General features: G+C 45.0%; 1 pseudogene; it reads right to left on the reverse strand.

Annotated features, from left to right (window-relative positions):
- The window catches only part of LOC101616706, a 54,415-nt pseudogene extending 54,037 nt beyond the window's left edge, over window positions 1-378 (reverse strand).
- Window positions 379-12,906: the final 12,528 nt, after the last annotated feature.

The raw sequence follows: 12,906 nt of genomic DNA on the forward strand, positions 1-12,906 counted from the left end.
CCTACATATAAATCCCAAGCAAGCACTCTACAAGTGAACTACATCTCCAGCATCCATTAACACTTTCAAAAGACTGTCCAACTAACCAGACCTTCATATAAATATGAATTCTTATAGATATAGACACATAAATCTCTCATAGAAAACATGTATCCCACATTGTTCATAAAATAATCCATAATCACAGAATATGGGAATAGAAGGTATTCATAAGCAGAGAAGGTATTTACAAGCAGGATATATGTAAGGATGATAAAAAATATTTGTTATCATCCTTACATATATCAGTATGAGGTTTAGGAACATAAATGTTATGGTTCATGCAATATTTACAATAACTGATCACCTACGAATGTACGTGCTCCCACCAAAAAGCATGGTTTCTAAAAAATTTCACTGAGCCAGCTTTAGTGGTAGGCACCTTAATACCAGTACTCAAGAGGCAGAGGTAGGAGGATCACCCTGAGACTACATAGTGAAATCCAGGTCAGCCGAGGATAGAGGTACACCCTACCTCAAAAAAAAAATGCACTTTTTTCATTAATACTGTAATCTATATACCAGAAACTTCTTCCGTACCCAGAAACAGGTATTTCCCCCTTTGGGTCACTTACAATGAGGCAAGCCTAGCAACTTAACATTCCCATGCTCATCAAATATTCAGAAACATGGATCCAGAGCAATAACTCAATATTACACGATTTAATATCCAATATGCAATCCAATAATCCATTGCTGAATTCCCAACTGCCCGGGTGTCCTGAGCTGCCGTCCCTACTGGACGGTAAGTAATTACTGAGGGTGATGTTCTCACGCACCCCTGAAGAAAACTTCCATGCTCTGGAGCCTTCCGCCCACTGGCACTGATTTCGTCGAAAGCAAAGCGGGAGTGGCAGCGCACTCCCGGCACTCAGGGGGCCGCGGCGGGAGGACCGCGACGGTGAGCGGGAAGCCAGCAGAAGCCTTCCGCGGCGCCGGCGAGGGAGAGCCCACACCTGGCGCGGCCTCGGCGTCCGGGAGCCCGGCCTTCCTCAGCGGGCCTGCCGGTGCCTTCCCCTCGAGCCAGCCGAGCCGGGGCCCCGCGGCTACCGGAAGGCTCGCCGGCCAGCGCGGGCGGGACCGCGGGCGCGGCGGGGACGCGTGCTCGACGGCCGGGCTCCCCACCGGGGGCGCCCGGGACTCAGCTTCGCGCGGGGGACGAGGCGTCCCGGCTGAAAGGCACCGCGACGAGCAGCAGCAACGCGTGGGCGAGGCGGGGCGCCCAGGCCGCGGCCCGGAGGACCCTCTCCCGCGAGGGTCGCCACCCGCCCCTTCCCCCCGGGGCGCCGGGCAGGAGCCTCAGGGACACCCGCCCCGAAACCCTCGGTGCAGCTCGGTCCCCGCCGCAGCCGCCCCAACGCGCGTCCACCAAGCGCGGAACCCCTACCTCGGCCCGCCGACCGGGCCGCCGCACCGGAACACAGGACCAGGATCATTAGCTGCAGCCCCAGCTCGGACCCCGCGACTTCCACGCTGAAAGCCACGCGACCCACAGTCGGCAAAGCCCGCGGAACACTGACCAGGCGCTCGGACGCTCGCCCCGCCCCGCCCCGCCCACTTCCGCCGCTTCGCAAACCCGGCGTGGGGGAGGGGCGGGGCCTGCGCGTCCCGCGTGATGTTTGGAAGGGCGGGGCCTGTGCATCCTGGGCGTGGCCTATGGCGTTGGGCGTGGCCTGCGTGCAATGGGCGGTTCTCCTTGAGGGCGGGGTCCGCGTGTCGTGGGTGGGACTCCACGTTGTGGGCGGGGCTGGTCCGCGTGTCGGGGGCGGCTCTGGCGTTGTGGGCGGGGTCTGCACTCCCAGGCGGGATTTTTGGGGGCCGTTGGAGTTGGCAGTGTTACTTTGCAAGGGAGGTTCCCAGAGCGCCAAGAGCTAGCCGGTGAGCTAAGGAATGGCTGGCTAGGACTGTGAACATTTTCTTGAATGAGGCGTCCTCCAAAGCGCGGATGGAAATAAGGCTCACGGAACAGAAACTGTAACAAGGTCAAACTAAATGGTCTGACTTATTTTAAAGTGTCCTTCAAAGCATTGGTATGCACTGCCGATTTTTAAGAGAAATGTGACCAAAATAGTGAGTGATGTCTGGGGGCGGGGTGGGAGGTAACTGAGCCCTTGTAAATATTCTGTGGGGTGTTACAGGTTACCTGCGCATGTGTCAATATCTTAATTAAATCATTCAGGATTTGTGGATCTTAGGTAAGTCACCCTTCAATTTTACGAAATTTAAAAGACTGAAGCAGAAGCCAGGTTATAATCCCAGCACTCTGAAGTTGAAGCAGAAGGATCATCAAGAGTTTCACGCTGCCCTGCAATGCTCTGAGGGGGAAAACAGGCAAATAGCTTTTCTAAAACTTTTTTTTGTACATTTGTATTTATTTATTTGAGAGTGACAGAGAGAGAGAAAGAGAGAGAGGGAATGGGAGAGAATGGTCTCGCCAGGGCTTCCAGCCACTGCAAACGAACTCCAGACGCTTGCGCCCCCTTGTACATCTTCAGCCCATGCTAACCTTAAACTCTGTATCATCCTGCCTCAGCTTCCCCAAAACTGAGATTACAGGTGCCATCATACCAGTCTCCCTATTTTACTTAAAAAAATTTTTGTTATTTGTTTGCAGAGGGAGAGAGAGAAAATGAGTGGACCAGGGCTATCACCAGTATACACAAACAGACTCATGAGCCCTTTGTGCATCAGTCTTTATGTGGGTACTGGGGAATTGAGCCCAGGCTGACAAGCTTTGCAAGCAAGTATCTTTAACAGCCGCACCATCTCCCCAGTCCTTTCAAAAAGAAAAGATAGGATCTCATATAGCCCAGTCTGGTCTTAATATATAAATAAGGGTGACTTCAATTCCTGATCCTTTTGCTTCTATTTCCTAAATGCTGGGATTATACACATGAGTCACTACATCCAGTGCTATATGAAGTTTTTAGGTATTTTCGTTTGTTCGTTTTTTAGTATGTATGTAGTCTCAGGCTGGCCTCAAATTCACAGCACTCCTTCTACCTCAGCCCCCCAAGTACCATCTGTAAAAGCATGCACCACCATATCTGGCTTTTTATTTATTTTTAAAAAATGGTTTATTTGGGGCCAGGCACAGTGGTGCATAGCTTTAGTCCCAGCGCTTGGGAAGCAGAGTGATTGCTGTTCAAGGCCACCCTGAGACTACATAGTTAATTCCAGGTCAACCTGGGTAACAGTGAGACCCGACCTTGAAAAACAAACAGAAAAACAAAAGTGGGGCTAAAGGGATGGCTGCAAAGACAAAGGACCCAGGTTCAATTACCCAGGACCCACATTAGCCAGATGCACAAGTGGGCACACGTGTTTGGAGTTTGTTTTGGCTAGAAACCCTAGTGTGCCCATTTTCTCCCCCCCCTTCACTGTCAAATAAAATAAAAAGTTTATTTGGGGGCTGGAGAGATGGCTTAGCGGTTAAGAGCTTGCCTGTGAAGCCTAAGGACCCTGGTTCGAGGCTCGGTTCCCCAGGTCCCACGTTAGCCAGATGCACAAGGGGGCGCACGCGTCTGGAGTTCGTTTGCAGAGGCTGGAAGCCCTGGTGCGCCCATTCTCTCTCTCTCCCTCTATCTGTCTTTCTCTCTGTGTCTGTCGCTCTCAAATAAATAAATAAAAAATTTTTAAAAAAAAGTTTATTTGGGGTTGGGGAAAAATTAGGTACTTGAGAGAGAATAAGTATGGGCTCAAATAAATCAGTAGGGATGGAGACATGGCTTAGAGGGTAAGGAACTTGCCTACAAAGCCTAAGGACCCAGGTTCAATTCCCAGAACCCATGTTAAGCCAGATGCACAAATTGGCACATGCATGTGAAGTTCATTTGCAGCAACTGGAGACCCTGGCACACCCATTCTCTCCATCTCTCTTCTCCTTCTCTGCCTTCAAATAAGTAAAAATATTTGTTAAACAATGAGATGTATTCATGCCTCTAAGAGGCAGTCAGAAGGAAACAGAAACAGGTGGAGGCAGAAGGCAGTGTGCTCATCTCATTTAAATTCTACTCATGAGCAGGAGGCCTAAGGAAGGGTCTGCGGGAACAAACATAGCAGGCTCTGCCTGCAGTGGAGACTCAAACAGCTGCTCTCAAAGGGGCAAAAGAGAAGGCGGCTGCTGAGTCAGTGTTCCGCAGCACTGGAAGGAACCTGTAAAATGTAGGTGGGTGCAGGAGAGAGGAAATCCATGACTCAGACATGGAAGGAAACTGCAGAGAAACTCATGAATGGGCTGCACTCTGATTTCAGTTTCTAAGTCTGGTTACTTCTTTGATATGAGATGTATAAAAAAACCAGCCAAGGGACTAAGAATGTGACCCATTAGACAGGGTCCTTGCCTTGCCGCCTGAAATGTTCAATACCCATGCAGTGTTAAATACCCAACACTGTATGAACCGAGTGTGTGGGACATGCCTGTAATTCCATCACGTAGGAGGTGGAAACAGGAGGATCAAAAGTTCAAGGCCAACCTAAGCTACATAAGACCCTATCTCAAACCATGCCACATCTTCACCTATTTGGATAACTAAAGTGCATACAAAGTATTCTTCAGTCACTAAAAATAACCTAAGTTGTGCTGGAGAGATGGTTTAGTGGTTAAGTGCTTGCCTATGAAGCCTAAGTACCCTGGTTTGAGGCTCGATTCCCCAGGACCCACGTTAGCCAGATGCACAATGGGTCGAATGCATCTGGAGTTCATTTGCAGTAGCTAGAGGCCCTGGCATGCCCATTCTCTCTCTCTCTCTGTCTCTTTCTCTCTGTCATTCTCAAATAAAGAAATATAAATTAATAAAATATTTAAAAAATAGCCTAAGTGAAGGCCTTGAAAATGTACTTGTCTTTAAAATTATGCTTATAAAAATTATTCTTCACCACATGTCTTTTCTTCCTAGGCCCACCGTTTTTATGTTTCAGATGCTGAGATTAAAAAGTTACTTGGTGGCACACGCCTTTAATCCCAGCACTCGGGAGGCAGAGGTAGGAGGATCGCCATGAGTTCAAGGCCACCCTGAGACTACAGAGTTAATTCCAGGTCAGCCTGGACCAGAGTGAGACCCTACCTCGAAAAACCAAAAAAAAAAAAAAAAGTTACTTGGTAAGTTGTACTGTTTTTAAATAGTTAGCAAGCTAATGCTGGGTGTGGACATACACATTTAATCCTAGCATTTGGGAGGCTGAGGTAGGAGGACACTGAATTCAAGGCCATCCTGAGAATACAGAGTGAATTCCAGGTTAGTCTAGGTTAAAGTGAAACCCTACCTCTCCACCACACACACAAAAAGAAGTCAGCAAGCTTGACATGGAGGTACACATCTACAGTCCCAGGATGTGGGAGGACAAGCAGGAGAACCACAGATTTGAGGCCAGTATGAGCTATACTGTGAGTTCAGGCCAGCCTAGACCACTGAGTAAGACCTTGTTTCAAAAATCAAATTCAATGAATAAATAAAGTTAACTGTTGAGCCAGTAGCAAGTATTGATGTATATAATTAATGTGTACAAAATTGAAAAGGTAGAGACCACTTTATTGAAAACTGTTCTATCCTAGAGAAGGAACCATTCTCCCTTATGTGGTCTTTTAGCTGTATGATTTATGATGAAGACATTTGGAGCTGGGCAAGATGACACTCTCCTGTGATCTCAGCACTCCAGAGGCTGATAGTACACTAATAAGTTTGAGGACAGCGTGAGTTGCATAGCTGGTTCCAGGTCAGCCTGAGCCACAGAGTAAACCCCTGCCTTAAAGGGGGGGAAAAAAAAAAAGACAAAGGTTTCCAAAGAGTAGGGGGGTCTATTGTGGTTTTTTTTAAAAAATATTTTTATTTGTTTACTTAAGAGAAAGAGGCAACAAGAATGGGTGCACTTGGGCCTCTTGCCACTGCCAAAAAAAAAAAAAAAAAAAAAAAAAACACCAAAAAACCCTCCAGATTCATGCACCTTGTGCATCTGGCTTTTTGTGGTACTGGGGAAGTGAACCTGGGTCCTTTGGCTTTGCTGCCAAGCACCTTAACTGCTGAGCCATCTCTTCAGCCCTGCTGTGTTTTGTAAGTAGTAAAGTGATCACAAATCAGAGTTCAGAAATCTTACCTGGACATTTTGCCATTTTCAGTAAAGGAAGAAACTTTTAGTGTACACTGCTTTTAAAAGGGATTTGGAGCCCACGTGTGGTGGTGCACACATGTAATCCCAGCACTTGAGAAACAGAGGCAGGAGAACCACTGCAAGTTCAATGCCAGCCTGGGCTACAGAGTGATTCCAGGTCAAAGTGGACTAGAGAGAGACCCTACCTTAATAAAAATGTGACTTGAGTATTTCTAGAAGCATTCTTTTTTTTCTTCCAAATTTTTATTAACAACTTCCATAATTATAAAAAAGTACCCCATGGTAATACCCTCCCTCCCCCCACTTTCCCCTTTGAAACTTCATTCTCCATCATATGCCCTTCCCATCTCAATCAGTCTCTCTTTTAATTTTGATGTCATGATCTTTTTCTCCTCTTATGATGGTCTTGTGCAGGTAGTGTCAGGCACTGTGAGGCCATGGATATCCAGGCCATCTTGTGTCTGGAGGGAGCATGTTGTATGGAGTCCTACCCTTCCTTTGGCTCTTACATTCTTTCTGTCACCTCTTCCACATTAGACCCTGAGCCTTGGAAGGTGTGATAGAGATATTGCAGTACTGAGCACTGTGGTCATTTCTTTCCATTACCATGATACATTCTGAGCCATCCCAAGGTCACTGCCATCTGAAAAGTGAAGATTCTCTACCAAAAGTGAGAGTAGCATTACTATAAGGGTATAAACATTAAGAGAAGTGCTTACTGGGCAGTTTGATAAGCATAGTATATACATTTAGCCAGATAGCAGCAGACATTACACCCCTAGGGCTCATGACTACCCCTGCTTAAAGTTTTCAGTATCAGGAATGTATCCCCTCCCATGGAGCGGGCCTCCAGTCCAATTAGAGGGCAGTTGGTTTCCCCCATAACAGACATGATACTATCGCACCTTTTGGCTCGTTTGGCCTTGCTGGCCAAATATAAGGCTTGCAGTGTCCACTGTTGAGTCTCTTCACTGGTGATTTCTCTTTCTTCCATTGAACTGCATGCAGAATGGCTTCTTCCAGCTTTCTGTCAGCTCTAGAAGCATTCTTGATGTCATTCTTCTTAATGCTCCGCTTGTTACCCTTCACTTTTAGGTTCACAATGCAGGATTTGTTGCCTAGATGGTTGACATATTTGAAGAACGACATAAAAGTTGGGGCATTGGCTACATTTTTGAGAAACTATATCTCCTTACAGAAAAGTGAAAATATCAAAATGTTTGTGAGCAATTAAAATTATGTTAATGTTTGAAAATGTAATGAATGATTTTTTAATTTTTCCTCATGCATCGTATAAAACTGTTCAAAATGTAACTTTTTAGATGAAATCACATACTAAAATGAAGTAATCCTTTAAAGAGGAATTATGATTAGAGGCAAAATATTAAATCCTGTGTGTCTTCCACCCAGATGGGAAGAATTTTTATATAATTGTATATTTCTTCTATAATTACAAAAACAAAAGTGCAATGCTTATAACTTAAAATATTTAAAAAAATCACTATGAAATTTAGAATCACTCAAGAAGTGTAATATTTTAATGGGACTTGAGAAAAAAACTTAATTAAAGATTAGCTTTTACTGTAAACTAATAAAAAGTCCTAGCACCCCTTTTCATGTTTTCTCCATGTGTAATTTTATATGTAACAGAAACAAGAAATATAAAAATAAGTTAGGTTAATCAATTGGAACAAAATACTTTTCTCAACTATAAGAATAAAAGTTTTAAAAAAGTTAATTTCCTGAGTTTGGCAGTTGTATTTCTTCTGATGGAATTGTACTTAAATGAACAAATATAAATGGAGTATAACATGCTTAAGTCTAGATTTGTGACTATTCATTATGAGAGTTTAGGTTCAAACTTTGTCAGTTATTCAGGAACAATAAGATTTAGTTAAATCAGACTCCTGGCTCGCTAGCACCACACTACCAAATACCAAGATGGTTTATGTTGTTTAACACAATAAAATGATTTATCATGTTAATACAATGGTGCTTATTTTAAAGAATAGATTACTGCGTGTGTGTGTGCTCATGTGCACATGCCACTAGCCCTTACTAATGGGGCAGGCTTAGGACCTCATTAATACCAATGAAAGCTGTGGGCATTCCTTCCACAGATGATCCTAACACAGTAAACTTGGTGTAAACTTCCTTAATATACTCTCTTGTTGACATCCTTGTCCCTCAAGCAGCATTTAGGATCTTCTGTCCTGGATGCCTTCTGCCAACAATCAACTCAAATCTACTAATACATTGATTGGAGTGTTTGCTCACAGATTCTCTCAGCCTGCCTCAGTCTACAGTATGGGCCTCAGAGGCCCTGTGTAGTGCTGATCCAAAGTGGGCCAGGCCAATTCAGATTTTTTTTTTTTAAATTTTGGGACCAGAAAGGCGATTGGGCTCTTCAGATGGTAAAACTACTAGGTATAACTAAGGGAATGCCATACCCCACCGTAGAGAGCTGAGCTGTAGGGAATGCTGGATCTGGGAAGAACAACAGAGGAGAGAACAGCCTGGGACCGCATTATTCTGGGACCCCATTTTTATTGTTCAAAAGCTCTGCCACGAGACTGGATAGGAAGGCCCTATGTCCATGGGAGAGACTTCTGTCATGTTGTAGCTACAGCTGGTTTCTTTATCTGGAGCCCAGAGAATGTTAAATGATGAAAATGAGAGAAAAATCTAATATATATATAATATATTATTTTAATTTCTTTTTTTTTTTCAGTAAAGAGATAGGGAGAGAAAATGGGCATTTCAGGTCCTCTAGACACTGCAAACAAATTCCAGATGCATGTGCCACCAAGTGTACCTGACTTACATGGGATCTGGGGAATCAAAACTGGGTCTTAGGCTTCAAAGGCAAGTGTCATAACTGCTAAGCCAGCTCTCCAGTCCCATGTATACTGTTTTAGATTGACTGAACTAGTCTCAGGATTTTCTAAGGATGCCTTTTATATAATTTTGTAGCTTAAGTCGTAGACGCTGTACCCTCTGAGCCGCGCAGTGCCATGTGCACGGGCTCGCAAAGACCAGCTGCAGCTTTAGGAGACAAGGAGGCTGAGTGCCAGCCCGTCTGTGTGGTTCAGTAGGGAAGAAGACCGGGAAACAGTTGTGGTTTCACACCTACCACGTCCAACCCTAGGGATTTGGCTCCCTAAAGGCTTCATGGTCAGCAGAACCACAGAAGCTGGCCTGGAATGTGTTTATGTGAGAGAGCTTCCAAATGAAAGGGGACTCAGAAACACTCTACAAAGACATTACTTTAAGTAATTTGCTCATTCACTCTCCCACAGATGTGGGACCTCCCCCCCTGGATGGCACATAAGGTCATTTTCTTTTCATAAAGGAGGCAATTTTGGTTTTTTTTTTTTTTTTTTTTTTTTTTTTTTAGAGGTAGGGTCTCACTCTAGCCCAGGCTGACCTGGAATACACTATGGAGTCTCAGGGTGGCCTCAAACTCATGGTGATCCTCCTACCTCTGCCTCCAGAGTGCTGGGAAGAAGGCGATTTTGATGTGTTTTATGCACACAGATTACTGTCTGCATGGGAAACATCCCCATAGTTGAACACCTGGCCTCAGCTAGTGGTCGTATATTTGGAAGTTGTGGAACCTTTAAGAGGTGAGGCCTCACTGGGAAAGTGGGTTCCTGGGGGTGGGCAGGGATGTACTAGCCAGGTTTTGGCCCACATCAGTGAGGAACTCATACACACTAGATATTTTGGGGGGGAGGTTTCAAGATGGGGTCTCACACTAGCTCAGGCTAATACACACAGACACACACACACACACACTTAAGCCTAAAAGAAGTTGAAATTTAGGGATGGAGATGGCTCAGTGGTTAGGTGTGCTTCCTGCATAAGTATGCAGGTCTGAGGGGGCCCTAGAAGGTCAGATCTCAAATATTCAGTTCATATGTAAAACAGCTTGGAGTGGCCATCCCAGTTCTATAGGGGAGCACAGACCCAAGAACTAATGGAGCCCTGTAAGCTCCAGATACAGTAAAAACAGACTCAAATTCAAAAATAAGATGTGGTAAAAGAACAATAGAGCATAACACCCAACTTTGCGCTGCAGCAGCTGAAAGCAAGCAACCCCTTAGCAGGTGTGTGGGGGCACCATAGGGACACATACATGTGAATACACCACATACATACACACACCACATTACGCACTCACACATTTACATTTAATATAATTATGGAAATAATAAGCAAATGAGATAAAGATGGGAGCTAAGGAAAGGACAAAACAGACAAGTCAGTCTAAATAAAAAGAAAGGGGCTGGAGAGATTGCTTAGTGGTTAAGGCATTCGCCTACAAAGCCAAAGGGTCCCAGTTCGATTCTCCAGGACCCACGTAAGTGTCTGGAGTTCATCTGTAGCAGCTGGAGGCCCTGGCATGCCCATTCTCTCTCTGTCTTTCTGAAATAATTAAATGAATAAAATAAAGGAAAAAGAAAGAGTAGAGAAGCACATGGAGGGGAAGAAAAAGAGCAAGAGAAAAAGTAAAGAAAGAAAACAATCCCAATAATGGGAAAGTCATTAATCAGAATTAGAGAAATTGAGGGGAATGGAAATAAAAGCATGGGGCTGGAGATGTGGCACAGCAGGCCCTTGCTGGAAAAGCCTAGTGGCCTGGGTTTGATTCCCTAGTACCCACGTAGAGCCAGACACAAGGTGGCGCTTGTGTCTGGAGTTCGTTACACTGGCAGGATGTCCTGGCACACACATATTCAATCTTTCACTCTGTTTCTCTCTTAGAAAAATAAATAAAAATATTGGAAAAATATTTTTTGGTGGGGGGAGTGAAGAGATGGCTTAGTGGTTAAAGTGCTTGCTTGCAAAGCCTCAGGAACCAGAGCTCAATTCCCTGAGACCCAGTAAGGCAGATGCACAAGGTGGAACATGCATCTGAAGTTTAAGAAAAAATATATATTGTATTTACTTGCAAGCAGACACACATATACACACACAGAGAGTGAGAGAGAGAGAAAGAAAGAAAGAAAGAATTTTTTTTTTTTTTTTTTTTTTTTTTTTGGTTTTTCGAGGTAGGGTCTCACTCTGGTCCAGGCTGACCTGGAATTAACTCTGTAGTCTCAGGGTGGCCTTGAACTCATGGCGATCCTCCTACCTCTGCCTCCCGAGTGCTGGGATTAAAGGCGTGCGCCACCACGCCCAGCAGAAATTTTAAAAATATTTTATTTATTAGTTTGCAAACAGAGAGAAAAAGAGACTGGGCTTGCATGGCCTCTAGCCAGTGCAATCAAACTCCAGATGTATGTACTACTTTGTGCCTCTGGTTTTACATGGGTTCTAGGAAATTGAACCCCAGTCATTAGCTTTGTAGGCAAGTACCTTAACTGCTGAGTAATCTCTCCAACCCAGTAAAAATGTTTTTTAAAAAATAGAACTATAAGCTGTTTTTTGCTTGCCTGCTTTTGAGGTAGGGTTTCACTCTAGTCCTGGCTGACCTGGAATTCACTCTGCAGCCTAGGCTGGCCTTGAAATCACAGTGACCCTTTTACCTCAACCTCCAGAGTGCTGGGATTAAAGGTGTGTGCCGCCAACTTGGCTGCATAAACTTTGTGTGCTGTGTGTGTGTGCAGAGTACGTGTGGTGTGTGTACATGTGTGTGCAGATACACATGAGTGCAGAGTCTAGAAAAGAACTACAGCCAGGCCGGGCGTGGTGGTGCACGCCTTTAATCCCAGCACTTGGGAGGCAGAGGCAGGAGGATCACCGTGTGTTCAAGGCCACCCTGAGACTCCATAGTGAATTCCAGGTCAGCCTGGGCTAGAGTGAGACCCTCCTCGAAAAACAACAACAACAACAACAAAAAGAACTACAGACGCTCTTCTCAGTCAACCACATGTTCTGTGAGACAAGATCCCTCTCAACTAAGAACAACCCCTTTGGTCAGCAAGCCCCAGTGATTTTCTGGCTCAACCCTCCAAGGACTGGGGTTATAGTCATGTGTGACCACACCAGGCTCTTCCCTTACCCCCAAGTAGGGTCTCACTCTAAATCAGGCCTGCCTGCAGTTCACTATGTAGTCTCAGTTTATGTTGTTTCTGAGGTAGAGTCTCACCTTAGGCCGCTTACCTAGAACTCACTTTGTTGTCTCAGGCTGGCCTCAAACTCAAATGACCTCTGTGTTTGAGTGCCTGGACCAAAGGTGTGCACCACACCTGGCTCATGCACTGAATGATGACCTAAAAGCAACAAACAAGTAGCCCACTAATGACTTTTTTGTTTGAGAATTTTAATACATGAACATAGTGTAATTTGATCATATTTCCTTCTCATTACCCAGGATCCCTTCCTCCACCTCCATTCCATTCATGCTACTCTTTCCACATAGTGCTTCTTGCTGTTTTGATGTCTCGCTCTGTCCTCTATGTCAAATGTTGATGGGCTTGGTATTATGCAGGTGTTGTAGAGGCAACAATATCCACTTCGAAGTCATGAACCACAAAGTTCTTTCAGAAGAGAGAGAGGGTAGATGGAGAGTGTTGACAGCCCATGGCCCTCAACTTCCACACACACACGTCAAGCATGAATGTGCCCACATATACATACATACACACCCACACACACACACACACTAATAAATACATTTTTTAATGTTAAAAAAGAAAGGGAAGCTGTGGTGATGTGCATCTGCAATGCCAGCACCCAGGAAGCTGAGATGGGAAGACTTCTGTGAGTTATAAGCCCTACTGAGTTCAGGCCAGCCTGCACTACAGTGTGAGA

This window comes from Jaculus jaculus, chromosome 17, assembly GCF_020740685.1.
Source record: "Jaculus jaculus isolate mJacJac1 chromosome 17, mJacJac1.mat.Y.cur, whole genome shotgun sequence".
In the NCBI taxonomy this organism is placed as follows: Eukaryota; Metazoa; Chordata; class Mammalia; order Rodentia; family Dipodidae; genus Jaculus; species Jaculus jaculus.